The sequence below is a fragment of the Podarcis melisellensis genome, assembly GCF_964234715.1.
Source record: "Podarcis melisellensis genome assembly, chromosome: W".
Classification (NCBI taxonomy): Eukaryota; Metazoa; Chordata; class Lepidosauria; order Squamata; family Lacertidae; genus Podarcis; species Podarcis melisellensis.
Window position 1 is genome coordinate 36514443 of NC_138535.1, and position 16454 is coordinate 36530896.

A 16454-nucleotide genomic window follows, 5' to 3' on the forward strand; every position below is an offset into this window, starting at 1 on the left:
CACCCCCCCCCCAGCCAGCGGATTGGCTGGAATGTCCCCGGATTTAATTAATGTCCCCGGATGTAGTCGGGACCTCCGATGCTGCTTGCTACCATGGCGTCAGCCATGTTGCAGCGCAGGAAGTCCCTAGGCATAAATCCGGGGACATTCCGGGGACACATTTCTGCCGGGGACAGATTGCTGAATCCGGGGACTCTCCCTGGCAACCGGGGACGCCTGGTAAGCCTCCTTCTGGCCTTACCTGAGCAGCAAGTGCAGCTTGTCCTCGATCACCGTGGATCCCTTCAGCTGCCATCAAGCTCCCAGGTTTGGGTCTCTTGTCCTGACCTGGTTTTTAAATAGAATTCCATTAGCCTTTACATTTTAAACTTTTGACTCTTATCTGCAAACTCCCAACCCCACCTCCCCACCTGAACACTGGGAGGGCCATGTCCCCGGAATTTGGGAAGACAGGATTCTCAAAAATACCTCTTCCTTGCGGATCCTGGAGTATTGCTGGCAACGGCTGGAGGTTTTCTACAAGCTCCTGGACCTTCATACGCAATGCTTGATCATCATTCAGTACTATTTCCGCCCCCTTCTTAGGGCTATTGGGTGCCTTCTTCAGTATTTCAACATCCTGGAGAGGACAGACACTTCCTGCTAGACATTTACTCCAGACATTTACAGAAGGCACAGAGGCACTGGTTGAAGAAGTTGGGAATGAGCAGACAGTGCTATTGCTGAGAAGGAGCTCCACCCCAGGGTGCTAAAGAGCTCTTTCCCTAGCCTGCAGGTGCCAGAAGGCCAAGCGCTGGTGTTGCAGTGGTGGTACTTCAGAGGAGCATGAGAAAAGGCTGCTCTGGATTCTGGGTGTGTATGTATATATATATATATATATGCAGGTTTTGGTGTCCTCGGGTGTCTTCCCGTGTAAAAGTTGGGGTGTCTAGGCGACGTTTCGACGAGGTCTCACTCGTCATCTTCAGGCTGGTGCTTTTGGCTTCTTGTTACTGGAACAGAGCAGGATCTCAGTGTTTGAGTTCCTATAAATACTGTTGAGGGGGTGTGGTGTTTATAGGAACTCAAACACTGAGATCCTGCTCTGTTCCAGTAACAAGAAGCCAAAAGCACCAGCCTGAAGATGACGAGTGAGACCTCGTCGGAACGTCGCCTAGACACCCCAACTTTTACACGGGAAGACACCCGAGGACACCAAAACCTGCATTCCTGTACCCGTGAAAATCTACGAAAGCATATATATATATATATATATATATATATATATATATATATATATATATATTAATAATATTTTATTAAGTTTTAAGAATAACAACAAACAGAAAAGAGAAAAAAACACAAGAAAAACATAAAAGCACAAAGCACAAAGTTACAAAATACAAAAAATACAAACATTTAACATAAGTAAAAAGGAAAAGAACAAAAAACACACAAAAAGAAAAAACCAAAAATCCCTCTTTTTAATTTCTCATCTTTGATTCACTTATTTTCCTGACTTCCTCAGGCCTCCCTTTTTTGTATCCCTTTTAAAAATTTGTTCAGCAAATTCATATCCAATTAATTTATATAATTATCAATCCAATCTTATTTTTTACCTTGTTGCTAGAACCCCCTCAGTTCATTTCAATGTCATCAACATTCAAAAATTTTGCAATGTTTCTGTAAATAAATTTAAAATTTCCTCCAATCTTCTTCCACCAACTCTTCTCCCTGGTCTCGGATTCTGCCAGTCATTTCCGCCATTTCCATATAGTCCATTACTTGCATCTGCCATTCTTCCAAAGTGGGTAGGTCTTGTGTCTTCCAATGCTTTGCGATGAGTATTCTTGCTGTTGCTGTAGCGTACATAAAGAAAGTTCTATCCTCCTTTGGCACCAATTGGCCAACTATGCCCAGGAGGAAGGCCTCTGGTTTCTTCAAGAAAGTGTACTTAAGTACCTTTTTCATTTCATTATAGATCATCTCCCAGAAAGCCTTAATCCTTAGGCACGTCCACCAAAGGTGAAAGAATGTACCTTCAGTTTCTTTACATTTCCAACATTTATTGTCGGGCAAGTGATATATTTTTGCGAGCTTGACTGGGGTCTGTTCGGATAGATATCGATCCTCCCTGATCGATAGGGCCGCGATCTCAGACAGCTTTACGATCCCAATCAATCACTTACAGCGGTCCGGCACGCTTCCTCCCAAGCTGCGCAATAACTCCTGCTGTCTCTTCTCAGTCACGGCTTTTAGCAGAGTAGAACACAGCGTGTAAAGCAGACTTTCTTCCTTTTAAGCACACATAGACAGGTTCGTCTATTTACAGCTCTTTATTAAAACATTACAGCATCAAAGACCAGGGCTTCTTTCAGCCATGTCTCTCTCACAGATACACAGAGAGAACGTCTTTCTCCCCTCAGGAACACAGGGGAACTGAACAATACAGGGATTGTCTCTCCTTAGCTCCTCCCTAGCTTCGAAAGCTTCTGTCTCCGCCCAGCTGTAAGCTGACGTCAGCAGGTGACACACACCAGGGAATTTAACCAGATAAATTCTGAACCATAACACCCCCCCTTGTGTCCCTGCGTGATACCTGTGCAACATCTTCAGTAACACCTTGTGAGATCAATTCCTTCCCCAATGCCTTGCGCCTTCCCTTGGCAAACCTGTTTGGCATTTGTGGAACCACCTCACAACTCTCAGAATCGCACTGTGCGAAACTTACCCACGCACCTGTGGCCTGGTACCTCTCTGGTGGGATACCCTTAGTTGTGCGACTGGACCTCCTAGGCACAAACTCAGGTGTTCCCTCTGACTCACTTTGATCAGCAGGTGTGTCCTCTGCATCATGGGACTCTCCTTCTGACTTAAAGCGTCTTCGAATCCTCTCCATTACACTCACAGGAGAACTAGGCGCACTCTTGGGCTGTCTCTTAACAACTTGTGGAGATGCCACATCCTGCTCTTGACCCTGGTCAGTGACCTGGTCGTCATCAGTAGCCTCAGCCTCTTCTTCCGCCTCATCAGAACTGTCTTCTGGATCAGAGAGACATTCTGAGAGAACATCACGCCTGACAGGAGTCTTTGACTTTACAACCTCCTCTAAGAACTCAGCATGCTTACTGATCAGCACCTTACTCTGATCACCTGACGGGTAGGCAAATCGCCATGCACGGGCTTCTGGCTCATACCCACAGAAGATCATTTTCTGGACTTTGGCTCCATCTGGCCCTTGCAAAGCCTTAGGCAAAGAGACAAGCGCAGGAGTCCCAAAAGTCCGCAGAAAGTGAACCTGGGGTTTTCGGCCATTTAACAGAGAAAACGGAGTGTCACCTACCAATGAGTTGTAGACACGATTCCAGGTGAATGACACAGCCCTAGCAGCCTCCAACCAAAACTCAGGAGGTAACCTGGCTTCTTTCAGCATCACCTGTGCAGCCTTAACCAGAGCTCCACTCCTCAGCTCTGCCACCCCCCCTTGCTGGGGTGAAGTAACTGTGTGTCGTATCCCTCTCTTCTGAAAGAACTTCTGCAAAGCAGAACCAGTGTACTCAGCATTTCTGTCACTGATGACCGCTTGAACCCTGGTGGAGAACCTCTGTTCCACCCCCTCAATCCAGCTCTTGATCAGCTGTGCTGCATCCTCCCTGGATTTGAGACCGTGAGCCCAGGAATTCTGCGAGAAATCATCCAGAAAAGTTAGCAGAAATCTGGCCCCCCCTAGACTTGGTTCCTTGACAGGACCGGCCAAATCTATGTGTACCAACTCAAAAGGTTTAGTGGCCACACGTTCCACCTTTGGGTAACTGCACCCTCTCACCTTTGCCTGCTTGCAAGTGTCACAATTAATGGCACTTTGACAATTTCTAATCTTACAACCTGTAACAACTTCAGGTAACACCTGCAAATCCTCTAAAGGATTGTGAATCGTTCTCTGATGCCATACGCATGCACATGTAACATTATGAGCGGGAATTGTAGCACGCTGGTTGGGAACTGTAGCACGCGACGCTTGTGCTTTCTCAACCTTCCCCTCACCCCCAAGAGACGTTTTAAGAATGAAAAGATCATTCTGTCCCTTCCGCACTTTGGCCAGTAACCTCCCCTCTCTGGAGATTGTGCAGACATCATTTTCAAAACAAACTTTGAACCCCTTACTTAACAAATAAGGCACAGATAACAAACAGTGATGAATCTCCGGAACAATACACAAATCCACCGACTCCTGTAAAACAGAAAGAAAGGCATTAGTGCACTTGGAAACTCTAGTTTTCTGTCCATTCGCGAACTTAATAGTCTGTCCCTTCGGAACTGCCGTGCAATTCCACCTCTCGACTGCAGGGGTCTCTGGAACCATGTTGCGGTTAGCTGCAGAGTCTATTACAAAGGCCATCTCGGAATTTTCCACTCGGCCGTCTTCAAACACTGCCATACTCGCAGAAACTTGATAAGACTCTTCCTGTTGTTTACCACGACCACCTGGCTCAGTTCCACGCCTGCCTGTCTTCCCAGGCCTGTTGCCATGGAAACCTGCCTGATTCCCATGGGAAAAGTCTTTGCAAACATCCTGCATCGGCTCTCTGCTCCGGTGGGGGCAACTGCCACGCCGACGTTGAACTCCAGTGGAAAAACAATGCCCGGGGCTCCTCCCAGCTGGCCTGGCCTTCCTCCTTCTGGAACGGCGCCTTCCACCAGCCTGCCCCCCCCTGAAGCTCCTCTCTGCTTCAGCACAAAGCGAAAGCTCTTTAAACTCGCCTTTGGAACTCTTCGCCCCCCCGATCTGCTCACTAGCGCTCCTAGAGGCCAAGACATCGGGAACAGGGCCTGCCAGTCCAGCCTCTCCAGGACTCAGTCCATCACACAGACGTGTAGAAGCATTACAACAGCTCCCCAACACTGTCTCAGCCCCCCTTGGGCTTTCTGGGCATCCTTCTGCCTCTCCTGGGCCTCCTCCAGGGCTCTGGCCTTTCGCTGACGCCTCACACAAGCCCTTCAGCAAATTCCAGGCAGCCCACGCTGTGGTTATGCCCTCCAAATGAGGCCTCAGTGACGCATCAACACATGCTTTGAGCATCTCTAGCTCTTGATGCAGCCTCTGGCTATCTTCAGCCAACACAGCCCCACAGCTTGCATCTCCTGCTCCAGCTGCTGGCCAGCTAAGGGGTGATTTTGGCTCCCATTGGTTTGCTTCCCAGAGCCCTTCAACCAAGAACCATCCCCTTATTCTTCTGGACCACGTTGCCCAACTCTTTAGAGTTAGAGGCTCCACCGGTATATTCTGGCTTTCAGCCATCTTCTCCCGTTCTCCCAAGGTGCCCCAAGCTGTACTTACTCCGTACCAGCTGCTTGGCTCTCCCTTCCGTGGAGAAACGTTATCGGCTGCGTCCCAGCCTCCAACTCTTAGCTGCTTTTTAGCTCCAGCTCTCTGTGTATCAGAAGCTCTCATTGCCTCTCGGAAGCAGGCAATTAATCATTCTTGCTCTCCGGCACCCAGTCAGCTCCCGTTGGCCTCCGACGGCCCCTCAGCCTCAGAACGCTAACTTCAAAGACATTCCTGGAGCTCACACCGACTGCTTTACGAGCGTTGGCTGACCTTCCATAACCTGTTCGGATAGATATCGATCCTCCCTGATCGATAGGGCCGCGATCTCAGACAGCTTTACGATCCCAATCAATCACTTACAGCGGTCCGGCACGCTTCCTCCCAAGCTGCGCAATAACTCCTGCTGTCTCTTCTCAGTCACGGCTTTTAGCAGAGTAGAACACAGCGTGTAAAGCAGACTTTCTTCCTTTTAAGCACACATAGACAGGTTCGTCTATTTACAGCTCTTTATTAAAACATTACAGCATCAAAGACCAGGGCTTCTTTCAGCCATGTCTCTCTCACAGATACACAGAGAGAACGTCTTTCTCCCCTCAGGAACACAGGGGAACTGAACAATACAGGGATTGTCTCTCCTTAGCTCCTCCCTAGCTTCGAAAGCTTCTGTCTCCGCCCAGCTGTAAGCTGACGTCAGCAGGTGACACACACCAGGGAATTTAACCAGATAAATTCTGAACCATAACAGGGTCATGTACCACCTATACATCATTTTCATAATATTCTCTCTTAGGGCATTACATGCCGTGAATTTAATCCCGGTGGTCCACAACTTCTCCCAGTCAGCAAACATGATATTATTGTTGGGATACTGCCAGGGAGACAAAGGCCATCACTGCCTTCCACGTCGTCTCCGGATGATCTGTTGATGTCCCGTAGTCACGCAGTATCAGCAATTAGCGGCACCAAGCCTCAGAAACAGATTGCCACATTCCTGGGCTGATGCACACTCTATCAGCAGAATTCACACAGCAAAAGTTGCACTCAGGAGAGTATCATTTAGAATGTTTATTCAGCGTTGGTCAGAACAAAGAAAACATGACCGACTGCTATCGTGTTCTGGCGCAGAGAGAGAAAACGAAAGCAATAGCAAACATAAAACATCCTGAGAAACAGGAAACACCCAGACTCTGACTCACACAGCCTGCTCCCTTTTAAGGTGGAACGGAAATATCCTATCATCCTCCCCCTTTCCGTGTAACCTGTAGTACCTGTGGTTCACCCAATTGCAACTTCTGTACGTAAACCTTAAGTTGTTCTCTGTTAACAACCTTAGACAATAGATCAGCAGGAATTTCATTTCCTGGCATGTAGGACACCTGAATCAGTCCTTTCTGAATACACTCCCTTGCACGATGTAGCTTAATCTGCAAGTACTTGGTTCTTTACTTGCAACTCTCTGAGTTCAGCAAAGCCAAACAGGATCTATTGTCTTGGTATACCTGTATAGGACATTTCACAGAAACCCCAATGTCCTTAAACAGTTGCATCAACCATTCACAATCCATGAGTGAAAATGACAGAGCATTGAGTTCTGCTGCACAGGAACTTAGGCTCACTGTTGTCTGCTTTTTGCACAACCAGTCAAACAGACAGTGGTTGTACATGTAGCACACTCCAGAAGTGCTTGTACCATCCGTGGTGTCACTTCCAAAACTTGCATCTGCAAAGATTTCAAGACCTCCAGTCTTCTGACTGGTGAACCTCAGCCTGTAGTGCATGGTCCCCTTCAAATAGCGGGCTATGCGCTTCAGAGCTTTCCAATCCTGAACAGTAGAATTGTTAGCATGTCTGCTAAGCAGGTTAGTGCTTACAGCAATGTCAGGTCTTGAGCATCTAGCAATGAAATTCAACTTGCCTAGAATGCATCTGTACAGCGTAGTGTCAAAAAACGCTTCAGCAGTACTATCTACCTGGTAGCCTGTCACCATCGGTGTGTCTGCTGGGTTTGCATCAACCAAATTCAACCTGGTTAATACATCAGCAATTTTCTGTGTTTGGTGTACCAGAAAATTACCTGCTTGGTCTCTCTCCACCTGCAGAGAAAGATAGTTGGATACCTCACCAAGATCCTTCATGTCAAAGTGCTCCTTCAGTTGAGCTAGGGTGCTTTGGTAAAAAGCCTGATTCTTCCAAAACATCAGAAGATCATCAACAAAACATAAACAATACAGTTTGTTTTGCCCCTCCTCTTTGACAAACACACATGGATCAGCTTTGCCCTGGTGAAAACCTAGAGAAAGCAATGTCTCAGTGAGTTTTGTGTTCCAACACCTGGCACTCTGCTTGAGACCATATAAGGATTTCTGCAGTTTACAGACCATTCCCTTCTGTATCTGCATTCCATCAGGTGGAAGCATATACAGCTGCTTGTCCAAAATCCCGTACAAAAAAGCTGTATTAATGTCATGATGGGAAACATGCAGTTTCTCCTCTGCAGCGATCTTGAGCATCAGTCGAATTCTCTCATATTTGACGGTGGGAGAGTAGGTCTCGTGGTAATCCTGTCCTGGTACCTGTGAAAAACCTCTGGCAACCAATCTGGCTTTGTGTCTGACAACCTTGCCATTCTGGTCTGTCTTGGCCTTGAAGACCCATTTGCTGCCAACCAGTCTCATTCCTGGGACTACCGGTACCAACTCCCAAATTTGGTTCCTGTTCAAGGAATCAACTTCAGCCTTCATGGCATTAAGCCAAGGCTCAGCATCTTTAGAGGTTAACTCCTGAACCTCTTTGAAGCTTGAAGGTTCCCACACCTTCTCTGAGCTACTAAGAACAGCAGTTGCCGTCTTAGCAAACTCATCAGCAAACCTCTTTGGAGGTCTGCCTTTGGTGGCCCTCTCAGATCTGCGAACCAGACGTAAGTCTTCTGGACTCATCTCCTCCTTCTTAGGAGAAAAGTGACCAATGGTGAACAGTGGTTCTTCCAGTTCATTGTCAGACGCATCAGATGGTCTGACTGAGGCCTTTGCGCTCTTGTAGTCTGCTGTGTCATCACTGTCACTGACAGCAGCAGCAGCGCCACCAACTGAACTGGAATCCAAACTCTGATCATCATCCTCATCCTCAGGATCATCATCATCCTCTGCCTTTTTCCCATCACCTTCATCCTCCTCTGGGTAACTCTGGAAAATTCCCACATTTTCCCCCCACTTAGGATTGTACTCAACACTCTTGGTGAACTTAATGGACTTAGAGCTAGTCATCCACACCCTGTATGCACCTTTCTCGTACCCCATGAACAAACCATGTGCCCCACACTTCCCAAGCTTGTTGTTTTGTGGGGAGTGTACCCACATGTCAGAACCGAAGATTCTCATGTGCTTGACGTTCGGTTTCTTACCAAACATCTTCTCGTACGGAGTGCAACCTATGGGTGATGACAGTCTGCGATTAACGGTATAAACCACCGTTGACAGAGCTTCCCCCCAAAACTTCTCAGGGAGGTTGGCATCATGCAACAAGGTTTTTAGGCCTTGAAGCAACGTTTGATTTGCTCGCTCAGCAAGTCCATTCATCCATGGCGATCTAGGCGTTGATAAGTCATGCTTGATTCCCTTCTCAGTCAGGAAAGCTTCAAACTGCTGAGAAGTGAACTCCCCGCCCCGATTGGTAAAAAGACAGCCGATACGTTCACCACGAACATTCTCCAACCAAGCACAGAAAGCCTTGAACTTAGGGAATGCTTGCGATTTCTGCTCAAGCATAAACACATGAATGTACCTGGAAAAAGAATCAATTAGAACCATGAAGTACCTTGTTCCTCCCAAAGAGGGCGCAAGTGGACCAACCAGGTCTGCATGCACTAGCTGGTAGGGTTTGGAAGCCTGCCTGCTAGACTCCTTGCCTTTTGGAGCAACCTTCACCTTGTTCTCTGCGCAAGATATACATTTCATGTGATACTTACAAGGTTTGATGCTCAAACCTTCAACCAACCCTGGCATCTTGGCTAGCACTTGCCAAGACGTGTGACAAAATCTTCGATGTGCTTCATGAATACAACCTGCATGAAGAACCTTGTTAGTTTGTGCAACACAACAAGAATCAGCATTAGACACAACAGCATTGTCATCATAAGTTATACAGAATAAACCATCCATAAACTTTGCATGCAAAATGTCCTCTTTGCCTTTCCTGATGACACAGACATTCCTCTTGAAGGAAACCTCAAAACCACGCAGAATCAGCTGTGGGACGCTCAGCAAATTGTCCGAAGCTCCTGGAACAAAAAGTACTTTACTGATGGTTGTATGCAAACTTGCAAGTTTAACAGTCCCTTCTCCTGCAATTTGCAACGTCCTTCCATCAGCCAGGTGGATCTCTCTGTCTTGAGGTGTAAAGGAGATAAACAGGTGCTTATCGTTCGATAAATGGCGCGTGCACCCTGAGTCCACAACAAATTTGGCTTTAGCCTTTGGAGCAGTCTTTGCAGCAAGCAAAACCTTGTTTTCCTCCAGCGTGGGCTTTTGCAGCTTGCCCCCCTGCTCCTGGCCATGAGACTTGCCTTTAGCCTTTGGTGAAGCTGTGCCAGCTAACAAAGCTTTGTTTTCCACTGGCATGGGCTTTTCACCCCCCCTCTGCTTCGGGCCATCTGCAGGCATCTGTCTTTGTTTACCTCTGGCCTTCCGGCCTCTGCAAAGACGATGACCTTGGCTCCCACGAGAAACAGAGCTCTCAGCTGCCGACTCCTTGGCTCCCCCTGGAGGCTGGAATGCTGCCTGGGCTGACATCACAGTCTGCTCCCCCTGCAGCTTGCAACTGGTGCCCTCAGCATCCCTGCATTCACTCGCATTCTGGGAAACAGCCAGGACCTCCGATGCAGTCAAACTCTGGGCTGGGATGATTGGCAGATGGGCAGCTTTCAAAGCATTCCACATCTCACGTGCCGTCACGTTGCCAGCAAGCGTTTTTATTTCCTCCAAAGAGACGGACAGGACGCTTATGTCAATGGCCCTCAAATTCTGGGCCTCCCATTTCTCTGTCAGAGGAACTGGGGGGGCTTGAGACACAGTTTGCCACACTCCGTACTGACGCAGCAAACTCTCACACCATTTTGCCCAGGTCTGATAATTTCCCCCTTTTAACTTTGGGCATTCAGCAGCTTCAGACACTTGGAAAAACTCCATTCCAGGTCTTTACGTGAGCCCGAGTCTCTTTCTTTACTTCAAAGACTCCTTATCTTGGCAGCCCATTAATCACGAATTCTCTGGCGCCGCTCCCGGACCAATTAGTTTTGCCGGACATCAAAAGCTCTTTTCCGCGGCATTCAGAAAAGCCTCTCCTTTGGCTTTTCCTCCACATACCTCAGCAGTCTGTCGCAGTCTTACTCTCCTGTAAGTGCCGTGAATCTGGGCCCGAAACCTGTTGTTGGGATACTGCCAGGGAGACAAAGGCCATCACTGCCTTCCACGTCGTCTCCGGACGATCTGTTGATGTCCCGTAGTCACGCAGTATCAGCAATTAGCGGCACCAAGCCTCAGAAACAGATTGCCACATTCCTGGGCTGATGCACACTCTATCAGCAGAATTCACACAGCAAAAGTTGCACTCAGGAGAGTATCATTTAGAATGTTTATTCAGCGTTGGTCAGAACAAAGAAAACATGACCGACTGCTATCGTGTTCTGGCGCAGAGAGAGAAGACGAAAGCAATAGCAAACATAAAACATCCTGAGAAACAGGAAACACGCAGACTCTGACTCACACAGCCTGCTCCCTTTTAAGGTGGAACGGAAATATCCTAACAATTATATCCTATATCTTGTGCCCATTTTATCATTGCAGATTTTACCGTTTCTTCCTCAGTGTTCCATTTCAACAGCAAATTGTACATTCTTGATAGTATTTTAGCATTGGGTTCTAACAGTTCTGTCTCTAACTTTGATCTTTCCACCTGGAAACCCACTTTTTTGTCCTGGTTGTAAACCTCTCTTATTTGAAAATAGTGTAACCAGTCTCACACCTTCTCTTTAAGCTTCTCATAACTCTGCAATTTCAATTTGCCACCTTCCTGTTCTAAAATTTCCCAGTATTTTGGCCATTTGGCCTCCATATTAAGTTTTTTCAGAGCTTTCGCTTCCATGGGTGAAAGCCACCTTGGGGTTTTACTCTCCAAAAAGTCCTTATATCTAATCCAAACATCAAACAATGCTTTCCTGACAATATGGTTTTTAAATGCCTTGTGCGCTTTTACCTTGCCATACCACAAATATGCATGCCACCCAAATACATCGTCATACCCTTCAAGATCTAACACATCCGTATTTTCCAGAAGTAGCCATTCCTTCAGCCAGCAGAAAGCTGCTGATTCATAATAGAGTTTAAAGTCTGGCAGGGCAAACCCCCCTCTATCTTTAGCATCAGTAAGTATCTTAAATTTTATTCTGGGCTTTTTGCCCTGCCAGACAAATCTAGATTTATCTCTTTGCCACTTCTTGAAACAGTCCATCTTGTCAATGATTTGTAGTGATTGAAATAAAAATAACATTCTCGGCAATACATTCATCTTAATAACAGCAATTCGACCCAGCAAGGAAAGCTTCAAATTCGACCAAGTTTCTAGATCTTTCTTCACTTCTGACCAACATTTCTCATAATTATCTTTAAATAAGTTCACATTCTTAGCGGTCATATTCACCCCCAGGTATTTTACCTTCTTTACCAATGTTAGTCTGTCTCCTTATGAAACCTCTCCCTCTCTATTGGTGTCAAATTTTTCTCCAAAACCTTGGTTTTTAACTTATTCAACTTAAAACCTGCTACTTGACCAAATTCCTGGATTACTTCTAAGGCCCTCTTGGTGCTAGGTACTGGCTCCTGTAATGTCAGTACTAGGTCATCTGCAAAGGCTTTAAGTTTATATTGTTTAACTCCGACCTGAATACCTTGAATCAACTGGTCCCTTCTAATCATATTCAGCAGAACCTCCAGAACCGAAATAAAGAGCAGTGGGGAAATTGGGCAGCCTTGTCGTGTCCCTTTCTCTATTTTAAATTCCTCTGTCACCACGTTATTAACTATCAATTTGGCCTTTTGTTCAGAATAGATCGCACCTATACCATTTTCAAAATTTTGTCCGACCCCCATCCCCTGAAGGTTCTTCTTCATGAAACTCCAGGAGATATTGTCAAAGGCTTTCTCCGCGTCTACAAATATCAACACTGCTTTTGTGTTGATATTCACCTGCAATTTTTCTAGGACGTTAATTATATTCCTCATATTGTCCGATAGATGTCTTCCAGGGAGAAAGCCTGCCTGATCTTTATGTATAGCCTCTGCCAATACTTTTTTCAATCTTTTAGCCAAAATGTCTGCAAAAATTTCATAATCCACATTAAGCAGGGATATGGGACGGTAGTTCTTAAGTTGTGTCTTTTCAGACTCAGTTTTCGGTATAAGTGTGATATAAGCTTCTTTCCACGACTCAGGCGCTTTTCCCCCCTCCATAATTTTGTTGCACACCTCCATTAGTGGTTGAATTAAATAGTCTTTCAAAGTTCTATAGTATTTAGAGGTTAATCCATCAGGCCCTGGAGATTTGCCCAATTGCATGTTCTGAATCGCACATTCCACCTCTTGTTCAGTTATTTTGTGGTTCAATAACAATTTATTTTCTTGAGGAATTTTTTGTAATCCATTGGTTTTCAAAAATTGGTCATTTTTTGTCTCAATCTGTGGCCCTTGTGTATAAAGTTGTTTAAAGTATCTCTGGAAACAATTTCTGATCTCCTGTGGGTTCTGTATGCTCTTTCCTTCCACCTCAAGATTTGTAACCGTATTTAACTTTTGTCTCTTCTTCAACTGCCACGCTAGCAGCTTCCCACATTTATTGGCTGATTCAAAGGTCTTTTGTCTCATCTGTTTGATTTTCCATTCAATATCTTGATTTATCATTTTCATATATTGTACTTGGTTTAATTTAATTTCTCTCAGAATCTCTTGTGACTTTGGTTTAGCTCTAAGCCTCTTCTCTCCTCTTATCTTCTCCAAAATCTTTTCTTTTTTCTCCTCTTGAGTTCTCCTTTTTATTGCGTTCTGCTGTATCAGGAACCCTCTCATTACAGCTTTACTTGCGTCCCAGATTACTCTTTTTTCCACAGAGGTCTTCAAATTAATCTCAAAATAGTCTTTCATCATTTTTGGGGCCTTCTTGGTAATTTCTGTATCTCTAAACAAGGTGTCATTCATCCTCCATCTGAAGGAACCAGTCGGTGTTTCCATTTTCACAGGATTATGGTCGGAACAGGTTTTTGGACAGATTTCCACCTTTTGAATCTTGGGAACCATTCCTCTGGTTATCCAGATTTGGTCAATTCTTGTCCAGGTCTTTTGGGCTTCAGAAAAGAAAGTCCCCTCTCTACCTAGGGGGTTCTTAGTTCTCCAAATGTCAATCAGGTCCATATTGTCTGTCATTTCAAAAAAGGTTTTCGGTAGTCTTCCATCTTTTGTCACCACCTGTCTTTCTGACTTATCCATGTTTGTCGATACCACCCCATTCATATCTCTGAGCATGATGATATTGTAATCCATAAAGTCCAACAATGTCTCGTGCAGTTTCTTAAAAAATTCTGATTTTTCCTCATTTGGTGCATAGACCCCTACTATCCAGAGTCTCTCTCCTTGAAATTGTATCTCAATTGCCACAAATCTTCCTTGGTCATCTTTAAAAGTGAATTTTGGTGATAAACTTTCTTTTGCATAGCTCACAGCTCCTCTCTTTTTAACTTTATCTGATGAGATAAATTCTTGGCCTAATCTTTTGTTGATTAATACTTTCTTGTGTATTCTGGTCACATGGGTTTCTTGCAAACAAATCAAGTCCAATTTTTCCTTTTCCATAGATGAAAGATTCTTTTCCTTTTGTCAGGGGAATTCAAACCTCGAATATTCCAACTTAGTACCTGCAGAGACATTGTATAAATTATTCTATATTCCCTCCAACAGCTCCCAACAATTGTTCTTGATCTGTGGGTGGTATCACTTTCTCTGATTTATCCACTCCCAGTGGTGGCTTCCCTGGGTCCAAAGCTCCTGGTTCAGCCGGCCCTGGAGGCGGGGACTCCAGTGCAGGCTGGGATTCCTCTGGTTCATCCTCTGAATCGGAATCCCAGGCCATCACACCATCCCCCCTCCCTGGCCCCCCCCTCAACCGAGGGTCCGGACCCGGCTTGCCGGGGTACGTCGCATGGAACTCTCGGAGGCAGGCAGGTGCGTGGACATTGGCCGCTGGTTCCCAGGAACGGTCCTCCGGTCCGTACCCCTTCCAGTCAATGAGATACTGCAGCTTTCCCCTGCGGTATCGGGAGTCCAGGATGCGTTCCACCTCGTACTCAGGCTCTCCCTGAACCAACACTGGCTGCGGTTGGGGACGGTTCGGGTGGAACTCGTCGGGTGGGGCCACCGGACTCAGAAGGGACCTGTGGAAGACCGGGCGAACCTTCAGGGTTGCGGGTAACCGGAGGCGGAATGCCACAGGAGAGACTTGGTCCACGATAGGGAACGGGCCGGTGAAGCGGGCGTCCAACTTCCGCGAAGGTCGAGAGGGGTGGAGGTGGCGAGTGGAGAGCCAAACCAGGTCACCGACGCGAAGCTCCGGCCCCCACCTGGCGGTGGCGGTCGGCCTGGGCTTTGTACGCTTCCTTGGCCTGGTGCAGTTGCTCCACCAAAAGCTGTTGCTGGGACTGGAGCTCTTGAAGCCACTCCGTCACCGCCGGGACCGCGGATGCCGGCAGCACATCTGGAAACAGCCGTGGATGGTAACCGTAACTGGCCTGGAACGGGGTCTGCTGGGTGGACGCATTCACCGCGTTGTTGTAGGCGAACTCCGCCAATGCCAGGTGGTCGACCCAGTCATCCTGCTGATAGCTGCAGTAACACTGGAGGTACTGCTCCAGCACCGCGTTCGCCCGTTCCGTCTGGCCATCGGTCTGTGGGTAGTAGGCTGACGAGAGGCAGACCTCTGTCCCGAGGGTCTGGTGCAATGCTCGCCAGAACCGGGATGTGAACTGAACGCCCCGGTCGGACACCACGCGCTCAGGTAGGCCATGCAGGCGGAAGACATGCTGAAGGTACAGCTGAGCGGTTTCCTTGGCTGTGGGTACAGATGGGCAGGGGGTGCAGTGCACCATCTTGGTGAAATGGTCGGAGAAAACTAGAAGGCAGGTACAGCCACGAGACGGGGGTAAGTCCACTACAAAGTCCAACGAAACCGTGTGCCAAGGGCGCGGTGGAACTGGCAATGGCTGAAGTAGGCTGGGGGGGTCGCCCGGTAGGGCCCTTGGCGCGCCGGCAGACTTCACAACCAGCAATGTAGCGAGCCACGTCAGCCTTCAGGCGGGGCCACCAAAACTCACGACTGACCAGATGGGTGGTCCGATACCGTCCAAAGTGCCCCGCTGCTGGGGCATCATGGGCCATCCGGAGAACCTCCAGCCGCAGTGGCCCTGGCGGGATGTACAGACGGCCGTGGTGCAGCAGAAGGCCCTGATGCAGGACCAGCCCCGGATACTGTGGGCTGGACCCTTCAGCCAGCTCCCGGAGTCGTTCCTGGGCCCAAGCGTTGATCCGCTGCTGTTCCCGCAGCCGAGCCTGCAGTGGCTCCGCCTCCTGGGTGGCCAGGAATGCAGCTGGAGGTAGGATCGTGGTGGGTTCTGCTTGCTGTACCGTGTCTGCGTTGTCTTCAGGTTTCCGGCACAGGGCATCCGCCTTCTGGTTCTGAGAGCTAGGAATGTAGCGTATCCGGAACTGGAACCGGGAAAAGAACAACGCCCACCGGATCTGTCTTTGGTTCAGCTTGCGGGTGGTCTGAAGGTACTCCAGGTTCCGGTGGTCGGTTCTCACCTCCACCGGATGTCGTGCCCCCTCAAGATGGTGGCGCCAGACCTCAAAGGCCACCTTGATGGCCAGTAGTTCCCGCTCCCACACAGTATAGTTACGCTCCGCTGGTAGGAGCTGGCGGGAATAGAAGGCGCAGGGTAAGAGTGGCGCTTCAGGTCCATTCTGTTGAGACAAGACGGCACTGAGAGCCGTACTGGAGGCGTCGGTCTCCACCACAAAGGGTCGAGAGGGGTCAGGATGTTGTAAGATCGGCG